At 44.0% G+C, this 16,855-nt stretch overlaps 2 pseudogenes; both read left to right on the top strand.

Moving 5' to 3' along the window:
- The window catches only part of LOC136520070 (uncharacterized), a 29,958-nt pseudogene extending 24,362 nt beyond the window's left edge, over positions 1-5,596 (top strand).
- A 9,960-nt stretch (positions 5,597-15,556) lies between these two features.
- On the top strand, positions 15,557-16,331 carry LOC136524526 (F-box protein At5g49610-like; annotated as a pseudogene).
- The last annotated feature ends 524 nt before the right edge of the window (positions 16,332-16,855 follow it).

Genomic DNA, 16,855 nt, shown 5'->3' with positions numbered 1-16,855 from the left:
CTTATAATGCTCCGGGGCTTGCCTGGGATCCGACACAAGTCAGTTCAGTTAGCTTGCACCATCCTGGTGACATCTCAGATCCTAGCACTCGCTTAGTCCTTCCATCTTCGGGACAGATACTCCATACATCGTCTTCGGATTCGGCTCCAACATCACGTCCTTCACGTGGTTCATCTAGCGTACCTAGATGAGATGCAAGATGCAAGTGCATGAATATGAAGAATAGTACCATGAGACGCATCACAAATAGCAAGCAAGACAAGCATCGTTTACACTAAACACACTTAAGTACTTTGCGATGCTTAACTTAACATCACACAATCTATCATGCTAAGATAACAAAGAATATTATACATGGCACATAAGTCTCACAAGATCTCAGGTGTATTTAACTTAATTACCAAGGACGTGAACCACACTTAGCAACATGCAAAGCAAGTCAAGGTGAAGCAACAACTATAACCGGAATATGCCAATTTCTGGACTTGCAAACAGCAGCTTCATAAATCAATCATATCTGGAGTTTTATAAATCCAAATGATATGAAACAAGACATTCTGGAAAGCTTAGGAAATTATCTACATTTCATCTTTAATCATCTCAGCATGATTCTCAAGTTAACTAAGTCAAATATATTCATTTACAGAAACTGGTCTACAATTGACAGAAAACAGCCATTTCTGAAACCCAACTTTAAACAGCTATAACTCTTAAACTACTTGGCCAAATGACACCAATTTTTAATAGAAGCTAGATACATGAATTATCTACAACTTTTGTATAAACAAGTTTCACAACAAAGCACATTATCATGAAGAACTTTGCTAAGTTCCCAGATCTATCCATAAACCACATCGGCAAGAAAATAATTATTAACTTATGTTGCAAATACATAATTAGGCAAAACCAACTTTACCAACATGTCACACATGACTAAAGAACACCAGAAAACCTAGTGTCCATGACCAAATAAATTCTTTTAATGCATTTCTTAATTTATTTTAGATAATAAGGTGACTTAATGAACATATACCAAAAGTGCACAATAACTTCTACAAAAATTACAGTGGCTCACATATCCTCTTAATAGTCTACTGTATAAATTTAACTCCATTTGGATATGTATAGCAACCTCTACGAAAAAGACAAGTTGCTAAAGCAAGAATTCATGTGAGAGCAAGATAAACCAATAACTCACCCATACTTCATCCAATACTCATGAAATTTTTATCACGCATCAACTATCATATGAGTAGCATGCCACAAAAATTTCACTTCATTTGGAGCCCTAGATCTACAGTTATGAAAAATAACAAATTCAACTAGCATTACAACCTTACTGCACAAATCTATTTTTACCGCAAAATATTTAAACTAAAACATGCCATATTATAGATCCACTGCATAGACAATTTCACAAGGATTCCAAAAAGTCCTCATTTACTATTTTATGAATTTTCTACGATTTACTATGAATTTCCAAAGTTCCTGCAAAATAATTACAAACCAGTCCTTACGCACTATTCACATGAGTCACTGACTTCGCAGTTAGAACCCTGAAGTTTGTCGAATTCTTGTAGGAGGTCCCTGACGGGATTTGAGCAGGGGAGGCCGTCGGAGCTCGCTGCTCCGGCCGGAGGAGGCCATGGCGTCGGCGGCTGAGGGGCGGGGGAGCACCGGTGGGTCCACGCGCACCCGTAGGTGGCCGCAGCTTGCTCCGAGGAGGCCCGACGCGGCCTGGCCACGCACGCCGGCGGCCTGCAGCGGCGGCGGCTGCTGTCCTCCGGTGGCGACGGCGATACGGCGACCGATGGCTTGGGCGAGCGTGCACGCGAGATGGAGCAAGGCAAGGAGAAGATAGTGGCGGTGGCTGTTGGGCTGCGAAGCGCTCGGAGGTGGGAGAACGGCAGCGGCCAAACTCGAGCTCGCGGCGGCAACCATGGCGGCCGCGTTCCGGAGCGCGCGCAGCACCAGAGAGCGAGGGAAGGAGAGTGGGGAGGCGAGTGAGTGCTCGGGCAGCTCGGGCGTTCGCATTTGGAGACGCAGGGGCAGGGCAGCGCGTGGCGCGGAGGCGGGACGCGCGGCGGCAATGGAGTGCGCGCTCTGTTGCATGGCTGCCACGGAGACAAAACAACGAACACGTGGCGTGCGTCTCTGTGCCCGACTTGGGGTCCGTTTTTGGGCCAGCTCTGCTCCGAACTGGGCTATGGGCCTTGAAGCAAAATTCTTCATCTTCTGATGCTCTACAAACTTGATTAAGGGTGCTCGGCCATTAGGCTGTTGGATTAGCAGATAATTAGTACTAAACTTGATAGTGTCAGTGATTTGACAGCGACAAGCAAACATCCAAAATTGATGGTCGAAATGAAATGCAACTGGTGCCATCTTCTTGTATGTTCTTCCCCATCATGTAAGCTCCAACTTTTACATTTGGATCAACTGAAGTTGCTTAGCAAAATTTGGAGAACGCGGAATGCCAACAGTGATGACAATGGATTCCAGACTTAGAAATTTTTTCTAAGTGCTGAAATCAGCAGCAAATTTGATCTTGTGACCTTGATTTGACTTACTTCCAAGCTGATCTAGCTCTTAGTCCAAAAACAAAGTTTGTTCTACTCTACCCAATCTTCAACTTTTATTTAAGGTGCAACTCCATGCAAGCACTGTAAGTGGTTGGTCAACATAGGTCAAAGTATCGTCACTATAAAGCTTAAATTAGAGTTATTGACCGATTGAGGCATTTTCTTGACTTCTCCTCAACATGAACCTTTCATGACTTTCGTTGTAGAGTTCATCTAGAGTCATTTGGGCAAGGTTGCAAGATTTGGTTGACGATCAAGAATTCCATTCGCTTTATAAAATTATTCAAGCAAGGACATAACTCGTCATTTCATGTGACTTATTGATTCCAAACTTCACGAAACTTTTCCATGGATCAATATAGATGGGTATTGATGTGAGACATATGAAGATATTCCAATCACACCACCCAAGCATATATCTTGAAAAGGGGTCTATAGGCGAGCACAGGTGCAATATCCAAGTTTAGGTTGGGGCTCGTTTCTATAGGTTTGACCTTGACATCTTCATCATCACTTAATATACCATATTTTAGCTCAAACCCATTGCTTAACTAGTGGCAAACACCTGGGGTGTTACAGAAAAGTACCTTCCGACCGCGAAGCTGGGAGATTTTTTGGGCCGAGTAGATTGCCCGCAACGCACTGTGCCGGAGCAGGTGTGGTAGGACACGGGGGCGGGATGATAAGACTAAAGTGCAGTCGGTCGGCCCCCGGGTACATGTGGTTCCTGGCAAACTCGAGATTCCTGGAAAGTTGACTCGGTGATCAATATCTCACTTTAGCGGGTGAGTGAGGTTTGTGTAAGGAACAAATCACCAGCTGGTTAGGAATCGATTCGAATCGCCATCGCTCCTGGATAGTGAGCACTTGACTTGAGTTACTTCATCGTAGAAAATGTTATGGAACACTTGGACAGTTATAATGAATATGACAATATGGAAGTTGTTTAATGATCATTGGTTATCATTATCTGCTTAATCACATGTTTACTCTAGTATAGGTGCAAATCTAGTCGACAGGTTAATAATAATTAACTTGGCAATAATGCTTTTCGAGAAGCTCTTGAAATACTAAAAATGCTTCTTTTTGCAAATGAGTCAGCTACCCTACTATAAAGCCCTTCATAATCCTTGGTGTCATTTATTTTCGGTTATGTCGGGTAAGTCTAGCTGAGTACCTTCTCGTACTCAGGGTTTTATTCCCACTTGTTGCAGATGGGCAGATGTATTACGGCTACTGTATCAACTGCCTTTATCCTGCGATGGGTGATACTTAGGACCATGGGCATGGTCATTCCTTACGTCTCATCTGATGCTTTTGTTGGAGATGATCATTCGCTGGCACTATATTTAAACTCCGCGTGAGTGTGTGTGTGGTTTGAACAAATGACTTCCGCTACTTTTATTCAAACTGGTTTGTAATAACTATGTTGAAACTTTGATGTATCTGAGATTGTGAACTTTTATGTAATATGTGATGGTAACCGCTAAACTTATTACGATCTTGGCTGGAATGGAAGTTGGTTTGAAATCCTTCGTGATTTCACGGACTACCGGGTTATACGGGCTTAAGTTTGCTAAATCGTCTGCTCTGGCGGATGATTTTCTTACTTAATTTCGTATAATTGGTCAGTTCTGTTACAGCCATATTTGTTTATGGGCACACAAGAACATTGGAATGCATGAGATACTTCACAGAGGGGAAAGAGATAATAAGGCGTGGAGTGACTAGGTTTGCTTCAACCTTTCTCACTTTAAACAACATACAAGAGAAGAAGAACCAGCTAAGAAAGATGGTGGTTCATAGTAGGTGGGACTCATTGAAAGATGTGAAATCAAAGAAAGGAAAAGATGCCATAGCAATTATATTGAATCCAACCTTTTGGAAAGGATGTCAAGCTAACATTAACTGTTTTTGAGCCATTGGTCAAAGTTCTTCGTTTAGTTGATGGAGATGTGAAGCCATCCATGGGTTTCATTTATGGAGAACTACTAAAGGCAAAGATAGAGATCAAGGAGGCCTTTGGCAATAAAGAGTCCCATTTTAAGGAGGTAATTGATGTTATTGACAAGAAGATGAAAGGAAGACTTGATTCTCCACTACATTTGCCAACTTATTTGTTGAATCCACACTATAGTTATGCTAACCCATCAATCTTTGATGAGCCCACAATAACAAAGGGATTTATTAGTTGTCTGGAGACTTTTTATTATCATGATGAGGATAAGCAAGATTAGGCTGCCAACATTAAACTGAAAAAGTTTCAGAATAGAGAAGGACCATTTAACAAGAAGCTTGCAAGGACTTTTGAAAACTTTGATTACAACCCAGGTAGAGGTACTTGTTATTACATGATTGTTTGCTGTTTTCATCTAACAATAAATTTGTTGTAACTACTAACTAATAGAGGTGTTTTCATTTATTTCAGCATTATGGTGTCGGCTGTATAGAACTGAAACACCAGCTTTACAGAAGATGGCTACAAGGATCCTATCTTTGACATCAAGCTCTTCTGGTTGTGAAAGAAATTAGAGCGGGTTTGAAGGTGTTAGTACCTATCTGGTGTCAACATTTCAACAACATTTCAATTAAATTGCAGACCTAAAAATGCTCTTATTTTTAATTTATAGATACACACTAAGAAGAGAAATAGGCTTACTACAACCAGCCTCAATAAATTGGTCTATATTCAATTCAACTCCAAGCTGATTAATAAGAAAGAAAAGATCAAGTCAAAGAAGATCAGTGATGTTCTCTTGTCTAATAATACAATTGAAGCTCAAGGTTTTCTACATGAGAATGGAGATGATTGTGCATTAGTTGTCTATAGCGATGAGGAAGAGATGGAAGGTACAGGGATACCTTGGTCTGTTATTGTAGATGTAGTGGGAGAAGAAGAACAACTTGAGCTGTGTAGAAGTGCAAGAGTGAGATAGCTTTATGAAGGAGAAGAATTTGAGTCCGAAGAAGAAAAGTTTGATGAAGATGAGGATGATTATGTGGAACCATATTGAAGAAGAAAGATGACATGTAGTGGGGCCTTTTTATCATGTCATGGTTTATCTTTTATGATGCATTCATGTATGTCTTAAACCTATGAACTGATGTTGTGTGACTGTATTTTTCTTTTTTTGTGAGAACTACGTGCTCTCTGAACAAGACATTTATTTATGAATTGTGTGTGCAATTGTACTGCTATCCTGCCCACTTGTTTGTGCTTCAAAATTTGTAATTACTAGTTGCTGTTCATGGATGGGAGATGGCTAAAATCATTTAGATAAGTGTCAACTTAATATTTTCTATTTTTTGATAAACTGCTTACTGTCTATTGAGTATTTACAAGCTGTCAATCCTTGCTGTAGGAACTAGGAACAAGCTGTCTATTAATTATTAAGCCTAAGTCAGTAAACCACTAAGGTATGTCTACTGCACTCTCTTTTATATCTTGTATTCAGCTACTCTATACTTCTATTTAACTAATTTATTCAGCATTTCTGCTATATATATATTATGCGCTAAATTAGTAAAAACGCCTAGACAAACACCTTAAAACACCTAGGCTGGTAGGCGCGCTAGGCGGCTCCTAGAAAGCGCCAAGCGCCTTCTTAACCTTTGACGGCGATGCTGTTCAATTTGTTTTAGATGCTAGACGTGTTGAGAATTGAGATGAGCAGGGAAGGTACGTCCTCTTTGACGTTTCGTTTAGACGGGTTTAAGATGCTATCGCTCAGAGACCTGTGTTATTCTAAATTAAGTACGCTCAGAAACACATGTCTGGAATCTGGTACATTCTCCATCGTGCTCCACATAATTGAGCTTCGTGCTGCCTTCGTGTTAGAACTATAATTGTTTTACAACCTATTTGCTGGTCGGTTTCTAGACTCTAGTGTTAATTTATTGTGAAAGAAAAATATTATACCACGACTGATAAGTGCTAACTGAAACCAACAAGCGAACATGACCTTAGTGGTCTTGCCGGTGAGGTCCATGACAACTGGCAAGGACCTTGCAAATTCTTTCAGCTAACTTCTATTCCTGTTGATTTGACTGTTTGTTTGACTGACCACCGTCCTGTTCGTTTGACTTATAAGCTGTACTTTTTTAGCCAACGAATAGTATTTTTCTCTCACAACATATCAGCTAACGATACTTTCAGTCATGACGCCAAACGAACAGAACACATGTCGCTAACATTATCATGTCCATCCCTGCAAAGAACCAAATCCAAGTAATATATTTTCGCCGACACTGATGCCCGAATGGTCAGCGGTCTGTGGGTGGGGTAGCAGAGCACATTTGGAGCAAAATACTCTGTTGAGAATCGCTTTATGGATGACGTGGAGCACGGCTAAACAGCAGAGCTTTTATTTATGTTAGTATATAAGATAAAAAAAACGTGGTACCAGTAACCAAAAGATTTGCAAAACTTGTCCATTATTGGAGACAGGCGACTGAAATGGAGCCCTAGAGCATGGACCTGGCCTTCTCATATAACCTAGTCAAGGCAGTTGGACCGAGTAGCCGTAGAGTATGGGACCTGGCCTTCTCATATTACCTAGTCCAGGCAGTTGGGCCAAGTACACGTGACAAACAATTAGGCCAGGTATCAGCAAAAAGTTCACATTATATCCCTTAACTTTTACGAAAATCTGTTTTTTCTTCCTGAACTCTAAAACCGATTAAACCACCTCACTAAACTTTTAAAACCGTTCGTTTTATCTCCGGTTATAAACGGTTTTCAAAGACGGTTTTGTCTTTGTCTTTTTTATTTATTTTGGCTGAATCTTTAAAAAATCATAGTAAATCACAGAAAATCATAAAATGGAAAAAATACAATTTTGTTGGACTCCACATGAGTAGATCTACACAATGAACATATAATATGTTATGCTTTAGTACAATTTTTTACTGTAGTTTTAGATCTATGCTTTTCTATAATTAATTTATAGCTGCGGTTTCTATGGTCTAATTGCAGTAAAATTTTTATGGTGAGCTAATTATTGTATGCTTGAACTATAATAAAAATTTCATACTCATTGGATCATGTATAACTTAGTTATAGATTTATAAATACTTTTTAACAAGTATACACCTAAATAAATCTATAACTAATAAGTTATACATCATACAATGAGTATGAAATTTTTACTACAGTTCAAGCATAAAATAATTAGCCCACTATAAAAATTTCACCACAATTAAGTCATAGAAACTGCAGCTATAAATTAATTATAGATCTAAAGCTATAACAAAAAAATTGTATTAAAGCATACCATATTATATGTTTATTGTGTAGATCTACTCATGTGAAGTCCAACAAAATTGATTTTTTCTATTTTATATTTTTATGTGATTTACTATGATTTTTTTGAAAATTTAGCCGAAATAAATAAAAAAAAGACAAAACCATCTTTAAAACCCGCTTATAACAGATCAGGAAGGTAAAACAAATGATTTTAAAAGTTTGGTTTATCCGATTTTAGAGTTAATAGAGGAAAAGCAGATTTTCATAAAAATTGATGGAGGTAACATCGACTTTTTCCGAGGCAACGACCGGCGCTTGGCCGGCGCTAATCAGAGATTCTGCACTTTATTTTATTTTATACCGTGGACATGTGGCCTGGCGCTTAGCAGTGGCATCGATGCTCAAATAAGCAGCCGGCGCTTGGTGATTTTATAGTTTAAAAAGTCACGGTTTTAAAGGATGGATAAGCACATTAGCATGTAAGTTTAGCTTTTTCCATCGTAGGTTAAGGCTCTTAGGCAGTGATTGGCACCGGCTCCGGACGTAGCAACACTGTTCTTACCTGTAGCAAGCAGCCGGACGGGAGGAGTCAAAACAAAAAAAAAACAACGTGAAAACAAGAGGAGCCGGAGGAGCTAGAGATTTGGTGCTCCGACGGCTCCTCCACAGTACTGCTATAGTACCAGAACCGGAGCCGTCGGAGCTCTCTCCAAACAGGCCCAGACAATTGTTTGAGTACTCTTCGAACAGGCCTTATTTAGAATGCGAGATTTTTTTCTTATTCCTACATTTTTTTTATAAAATTGAACTAATTCCTATATAATTTTTGTAAAATTCCTACGTTCCCAGCAGGCCCTCAGGCCTTTGGAGCAGAATTGGGGGTGCGAGCGCTGGATCCGTCGTCCATTGCCCCATCCCCGTCCTCCAGCTGAGCCATGCCTGTGCTCGCCATCGGGATCCTCGTCACCGGACGGGTGGCCATCCAACCGGGATTGACGCGACACAGCCGCCGCCATCCTTCTTGCAGACGACAACTCGATGCTCATCCTCCCCGATGGTTCCCTTGAGGTGCCCGCCAGATCCAGCGCCACCACCGGTGGCCGCACGCACCACGACGCCGTGCCATGGCAAGCCGCAGGTCCTGTTGACTGAACTTCCTCTCCTGTTGAGTGGGCGTGTGCCTCCGCACTTCCTCTCTAGTACTAATTCATGCGGAGTGTGATTTCCTTGTCTTGCTGTGAATGATTGCGGCCAAGCAAACCAAACTTGGTTCGTTCCATTCATTCCGATTTTCTTTTCTGCTGCTACTGTTGTGTGCAAGAAACTTGTGCCGGTTGTAGAGAGAGTAGAGACATCGTCATCCATAGAGCAGCTTCTCAATTGTGCAAATTGCATTCAGGTATATGGATCAACATTGTTCAGCTACTTGTTGCCTTGGAATTATATAATGAAATCTCTACAGCTAAAAAGCGGTAAAAACAATCGTTCACTCGGCAGACCCCCCATCCCACTCCCGATGAAAAGCTACCCGGCGGCACACCGCCCCTCCCCCGAAAAGAGTCCTCCCGCCCGTGGAATTAGAAATCGCCCACAGCCGCCGGCTCCAGCGACAACGCCGGACGCGCCGCCGCCTCCACGACGTCGCTGCTTCGCGCCAGAGCACCCGTTGGACGCCGCAACGACGGAGCGGGGTGCGAGCCGGCGTGGAAGGTGTGGCCAGGGCTCTGGAGCTCCGGCCGGCCGGGACGGCGGCGCAGCACGGCTTCGCGCTCGCGCTCACGAAGATGAGGGAGGGCCTCCGGCCAGGACGGCGGCCGTCTGCGCGGCGGCGAGCTTGGCGGCGGCGGGTGGGCCTGCGCGGCGGTAACGCACGGCGCAGGAAGGCGGGTCGGGCACTCGGGCCAGCGGCGGCGCTTGCCGCGCTCGCGCTCGCGAGGAGGGCGCCGGGGAGGGGCAGGGTAGCCGCGCGGCGAAGCAGGTAGCGGCCGCGGCTGCTGCCCTCTGCATCGATGCCGCATGCAGGGTCAGGCGGGGTCACGGGGCACAGGCGCGTGGGTGTGGGGCCATGGCCCGAGGCGGCGGCGTGACCAAGGGGCGGCAGCCGGGCTGGGTGCCCGCGGGATCCGCGACCGGCGCGCAAAAACTGAAGGAGAAGACGAAGAAGGTTGACCGGCAACGGAGATGCTCGTCGGAGACAAGGCCACCGCGGTTGGCTGCTGTGGGCACCTGGCACCTGGCACCTGGCACCTGCTGCCTGCTCGGGGCCTTCTCTGGGGACACGCTGTAGGTGGCCATCGTCGGTGGCTCCTGCGCCGTGCGCTACCGCCGAGTGGTCTGCGGCTGTGTGGCCGTCGCCGAGGGCGGCGGTGTGGCCCTCGCCGAGAGCGGCTGTCCACCGAGCACAACGCGGTGTCCGAGGAGGTGCGGCGGGAGCTCGCCGCGCTCAACCCCGTCCGAGGAGGGTGAAGGGGATAATTCTGGTGAGAACACGATCAGTTAGCCGTCTCATTTGATTGATTTGGTGCGCCTTTGGTGGAATTTGTAGTAGATTGTTTGCGAGTTAGCATATTACGTGGTGGCATTGTAAGTTTGCTGGCATCTAAATTTCAGAAACTGTCGCGGTCTCCTCGCATTGCACATGCGAGGGTAAAGCTTGCCACTAACACCCTTCCCCAGACCCCGCAGCTCTCTCTTCTTTCTACTTATGACCAAAGTGAGTTCAAATTGAATTGTTTGTTGTTCATTAGCCTAACAGAGTGCTCAAATATCTTCAATTGCATAAAGGATGGGCAGGAAGGACCCTGAGACGCGGCATATCAATATTTGAATTTGCAAGTTCATGAAATAGTTGTCATGGCTGCAAACTGACTTGAGATCAAGTTCTTCTGTCAAGCCTCCAAATTCAGAATTTCAGAGGCTTAAAAAGGTAAGGTAACAAATAGAATTCTGGTGTATTGAGAAAATATGCTATGATTGTTCCCTAAAGCTGCAGGTCCAATGAAACTACAGCAGAATTGCAGTGTAGTATAGAGATTAAATTCTTATGAACAAGGCCTGTCTAATTTTAGCTCCAACATGATACCGGGATCTGTAACATTGATGTCTAATTAAACATTTTCCGAGATCTGTAACATCAAAGTCTAATCATACATGATACCAGAATCTGTAGCTCATACATGATACCCGGATTCCGCAAAGGACAGTCAGTGCCTTGTCGTTTGTTCGTGTTTCATTTGTGCAGTTTGATTTTGGTTGACGATCCATGTTCAGACATACACAGTATCATAGCTTTGGAGAACTTGTTTTTGTTTGGTGATCCATGTTCAGATACAATTGTCGGACAATGAATAGAGTGGCCTGCCCAGTGTCCAGCCAATGGCCATGGCCGGCCAGCTATAGCCATGCATCTAGACATGGCCGGGCAATCAGCTGCCATAACGGCTACATGCTGCCAGTGTATTTATATTTTGTATCCTTTTTCAGAATCTTTGGTTTGCAAGATTTTGTGATAGTGTTGGTAGATGCGCCCATGTTTATAGATCAAACCCGCAATTGATTTTGTCTTAATGTTTTGGAATAGCTGATTATGTACCCATGTTTGCATCAATTAATTATCCATGCAGAGTAGCATGAATTGCAAAAGCACCGTCTTCCAAAGCCTCATTTCTGTTTGGTTGTCTTAATTATTTCTGCATTAGCCAGGCTGACTGGATGCAGTCCCACAGTGTCTAAATTTTGCTAGGCAGCATGTGATAGCCATGCAGTGGAGAAACCTTAGGATATATGTCAGTGTAGCTAAGCCCACTTCACTCTATGCATGGATGTTCTTAAGCTTGTCTCACAGTGCATTATAGTATCATCATATCTGCAATCCAGAGAAAAAACTCTGGCCATGTTTAGTTCACCCCAAAATCTAAACTTTGACACTATGCAAAAAGAAGATTCTTCGTCACATCAAACTTACGGTACATGCATAGTGTACTAAATGTTGACGAAATCAAAAACTAATTGCACAGTTTTGTTGTACTTTGCGAGACGAACGTTTTGAGCCTAATTAGTCAATGATTAAATAATTATTACAAAATACAAACGGAATGCTACAGTGCGCTACAGTGCGCTACAGGAAATTCGGCGATGTCAAATTCAGCCGAACTAAACATGGCCTCTTTCTGTTTCGATTCAGTATAAAATATCGTGCCTAAATGTTTTTTTATTATCGTGGTATTATTTTTTCCCGTTGCAACGCACGGGCATTTATCTAGTCTGTATATAAATTTGCAGCATGTTCGCTTGCTCGTATACGATCGTGGATTATAAGCTGAAACAGTATTTTTTTCTCACATCAAACCAACCAGTAGTAAATAATCAACGATCGTTTACGGGCTGTTGATGTCTCTGATATCCTGCAGTTCCTTTGGTTTCCTCTGGCCCCACGTCGCTTTTTTCGGCCTAGCCACGCTTGGACGCACACACGTACCCAGCCGGCTGGAGGGGGCTGTGGCCGGCTGGGGACAGCCGGTGACGGGCTGGGGGTGGCAGGCGAGTTGGAAAGCTCATTTTATTGGCAACTGTTGGACTAAGACAAAAAAATTGCTCCCTACCCATTTTGGCCACTTGGAATAATCAATGATTTAGCAAGAATTTTTCAAGGAACTCTTGGTGATGCTCTAACACCAGCTAGTAAAATCGTCTTCCCATTTAATATAAGTATTTTGTTCATACTTTGGAACTGGGCTTTATATTTGGGATTTGACTCTTATATATCATGCTGAGGTTCGGTGGAATCTGATCTAAACTAAATAGCCTTATCTGATGTTGCCAAGGAATAAGTTTTTGCTGGGCCTAGTTATAGCACCTTGCTTTTATGTTCGTTCTTTGTCAAATAAACTGAATATAACATAAAGTCCCAACTAAGCACGTCGGGCTCATTAAGGACATGTACAACAATGTTGTGACTAGTGTTCGAACAAGTGATGGAGACACGGATGACTTCTCAATTAGGATAGGACTACATCAAGAGTCAGCTTTGAGCCCTTATCTGTTTGCCTTAGTGATGGATGAGGTCACAAGGGACATACAAGGGGACATCCCTTGGTGTATGCTTTTCGCGCACGATGTAGTGCTAGTTGATGAAAGTTGGACATGAGTGAAAAAAAAAACTGGAGTTATGGCGGGAGACTTTGGAGTCTAAAGGTTTTAGACTCAGTAGAACTAAAACTGAGTATATGAGATGTGACTTCGGCACTACTATTCGGGAGGAAGAATATATTAGTTTGGAAGGTCAAGTAGTGTCTAGGAAGGATACCTTTCGATATTTAGGATCAATGCTACAGAGAGATGGGGATATTGATGAAGATGTTAGCCATAGAATCAAAGCAGTGTGGATGAAGTAGCGCCAAACATTGGGTGTCCTATGTGACAAAAGGGTACCACAAAAGTTTAAAGGTAAGTTTTATAGGACGGCGATTAGATCTGTTATGTTGTATGGTGCAGAATGTTGGCCTACGAAAAGACGACATGTTCAACAGATAAGTGTCGCGGAAATGCGTATATTGCGTTGGATTTGCGGTCATACAAGAAGGGATCGAGTTCAGAACGATGATATACGTGATAGATTAGGGGTAGCACCAATTGAAGAAAAACTTATCCAACACCAGTTGAGATGGTTTGGACATGTCCAACGGAGACCTCCAGAGGCACCGGTGCGTAGTGGAATCCTAAACCAGGATAGTAACGTGAAAAGAGGCAGAGGAAGACCGAAGTTGACTTGGATAGAGGCAATAAAAGGAGACTTGAAAGGATGGAATATACCCAAAGACTTAGCCTTAGATAGGAGTGCTTGGAAAACAGTTATTCACGTGCCTGAACCTTGATTACTTCTGCTGGGTTTCAACTCTAGCCTACCCCAACTTGTTTGGGACTTAAATGCTTTGTTTTTGTTGTTGTTGTTGTTGATATCTAGGCTAATCTTCTCATTACATACAGTCCACTTTCACCATCCAGGGCATTCTCATTTGATCATGCACTGTTTGTGGCTTTAGTTCAAAATTAATGTTCCTGTCCTCTAGAGTCGCATCCTCTAATTCTGTATCAGTAACCACTCATTCTATACTCTCGTAACTTAATTTATGTAAAATAATTTTAGAAAAGGGACTTGCAGTAGCATAATTACTAGCATAGATTTACCAACTCTGCTTTTTTTTCAAATATTGATGTGAAAAATGGACTTCAACTGTAAAAAAATGGATTACAAATGGACTTCAAATGTACCAGTAACCAGTAGCATAATGATTTTCAAACTTGTTTTGTAGATGTTTCTCTCTGTCTATAATCTAAAATGTGTGTCAGCATATAGGTTGGCATGAATAAAGGTTCCACACATTTGTAATTAATGACTCACTATTAGTTCCCATGTGTTGATATTTTTTTATTTAGAACTTTCTGCTATTACTGAAGTTGCAAAATGTTGAACAGAAGGGGTGCACAGTGCCGAGGAGGTCCAAATGACATCGATTCAGTTGAGGTTTTACAGAATATTGGTCATAGCCATTGTACCTTGCCGGCCTTTCAAATTTAGTATTAGTTTTGGTTCAGATTTGAGGCACACCATAGTTTTAGGTGCTCTGCTGTTTTAGTCTTTCTGTATCCTCATTGGTTATTAAGGTGGTACTATGTACATCCATACTTGACATTGTATATACATGAGAAGTTGAGAGCAATGCATTCATGTCTTCTTTTGGCTGCATGAGAAGAATATATAATCCACTATGCCATGTTTAACTCTTGATCTTATGCTATGATCAGTTGCAAGTGAGAATACTGGAATTGATTGCTTACGTCTTTTTTTTTTCTTTTTCTTTTTTGCAAGGCGAACTATGAAATATTGACAGTCCATTGCATCCAATGTCAAGCTTAAGTTCCAGGCTGATTGTGGGCACACTGTGATATTCTGAGCCACCAGGATCGAGGAGGTGGCAGAGCTCCAGCATGATTAATAACATGTGGACATTGCAATAATAAGCTGAAGAATTCTCCTTTTGAGAACATTGTGGACAATTAGAAAAAAACGATACATTTTCATGAACCTTCACCTAAAAAATTGCTCTAGATCACCCTATATATCCAAGGTTGAAGGTTGCAGACTCCATCGGCTATCATTTTGGTTCGTTGTCTAATCTTGATGCCATTCTTAATGTGGGTGGAGAAAGATGTCATTCGCACAAGCTGGTGTTGGCTTCTCATGTAATAAGAACTCGATTTTCTTACGGTTGCCAAACTAAAATGATGGTTGCCATCACTATCTTTGGTATTTTTCTTAAAATAGAATGGACATTGGTGTATAATCGATCATATATATATAAGGGACAATTGTCTGGCGGACATCTAAAGTGATGGTTGTTTACCGGCGGACACCCCGTTTTGAGCAGTTTGCCAGAAGACACTCTGGTTCGGTAAAATTAGGTCACAGGACATCGCGGACCTGTTGCAGCCGGTTGAGGAGAGAGAAAATTTTATTTTGGACATCCGGTGCCCCTGAGCCACAGTTAGGTCCGCCCCTCTCCCTCTCACCGACGCACGGGCCCCACCTGTCATCTTCTTCTTCCTCCTCTTCTCTTCTTCCATTGCTGAGCAGCCGCCACCGCCGTCGACCAGCCCCGGGCGCACGGACGAGCTGGCGAGCTGGTTGTCTACTATATATATGCTTGGCTGCTACGGGAACAAACACAGGATGTCAACACTGCAGTATAAACTTGCGTCGACGAGTTGTTGCTGCGATCCACATCGTTCGGTCCTTTCTGTCTTCCTGAGCAGATTTCCTATATATACGTACGAGTCGGCGTTCGCGCCGCTGCACTGCCGCCGCGCCGCCGCCGTGTCGGGCTACCTCGTCCAGAGCATGGCCCGCAACCGCTACCACGCCGACTTCATCTCCATGCACGGCTCTCCGGGGGCGACGCCGAAGGCGATCTCGCTCGACTTCCTGCCGTCCGCGCACGTCCGCGTGGAGGCCGTGTCCGCGCACCGCGGCCTCGCGTGCTGCGTCGAGGCCAACATGGCACGGCCACCCTGCTACTACGTGTGCAATCCGGCCTCGCGGCAGTGGCGGGCGCTGCCGAGCCCGCGGGTAAGGTTCCACACGGTGGCGGTAGCCATGGTGGCCCGGCCTTCCGCCTCTAGCACCGTAGCGGAGTTCAAGGTCGTCCGGTTCTCTGTCCTGGCGCTGCGAGGTGTTCGACTCGCTCTTTCGGCCCGCGGCGCCCGCCGTGCGCGCGCACGACGCCATGCACTGGCTCCGCTGGCCCGACCGCCTCACGGGCGCGCAGGACGTGTTCGCGTTCGACGTCAGGGCCGAGGCGTGGCGGCTCATCGCGCTGCCGAGGGAGGTGGACGAGATGGACGACCCGTGGGCGCGCAAGCGGATCGCCGCCGTGGAGGGGAGGCTGTGCCTGCTGGTGCTCACGGACGCCGCTGTGGACGAGGCGCAGCCGCCCGCGACGGCGTGATCAGAAAAAAAAAAAAGAGAAAAGAAGAGAGGAGGAAGAAGATGACGGGTGGGGCCCATGCGTTAGTGGGAGGGAGAGGGGCGGACCCAACTGTGGCTCGGGGGCACCAGATGTCCAAAACAAAATTTTCTCTCTCCTCAACCGGCTGCAACTGGTCCGCGGTGTCCTGTGGCCTAATTTCACCGAACCAGAGTGTCTTCTGACAAACTGCTCAAAACGGGGTGTCCGCCAGAAAACGACCATTACTTTGGATGTCCGCCAAACAATTGACCATTACTTCATTTTTTCCAATTTGGGTAGCTAGCATTGTGCCTAACTGAATTTCGGTCCTTGTGCACCGGAAAACATGACACTTACTTTGGCCCGTTCGGTTGGTTGAAACTTGGCTGAATTGGCTGAAAAACACTGTTCTGGTTGAATTGTTGTGAGAAAAAAAATATTATTTTGACTGAAAAATATGCTGAATAGTACGGATTATAAGGTAAGTCGAACGTGGCTTTTGTGTCAGCAGCAACCTACGGGCC

This window comes from Miscanthus floridulus, chromosome 18, assembly GCF_019320115.1.
Source record: "Miscanthus floridulus cultivar M001 chromosome 18, ASM1932011v1, whole genome shotgun sequence".
Taxonomy (NCBI): Eukaryota; Viridiplantae; Streptophyta; class Magnoliopsida; order Poales; family Poaceae; genus Miscanthus; species Miscanthus floridulus.
The sequence above is the reverse complement of the archived record's forward strand: the minus strand, read 5'-3'. Positions and strand labels throughout refer to the sequence as shown.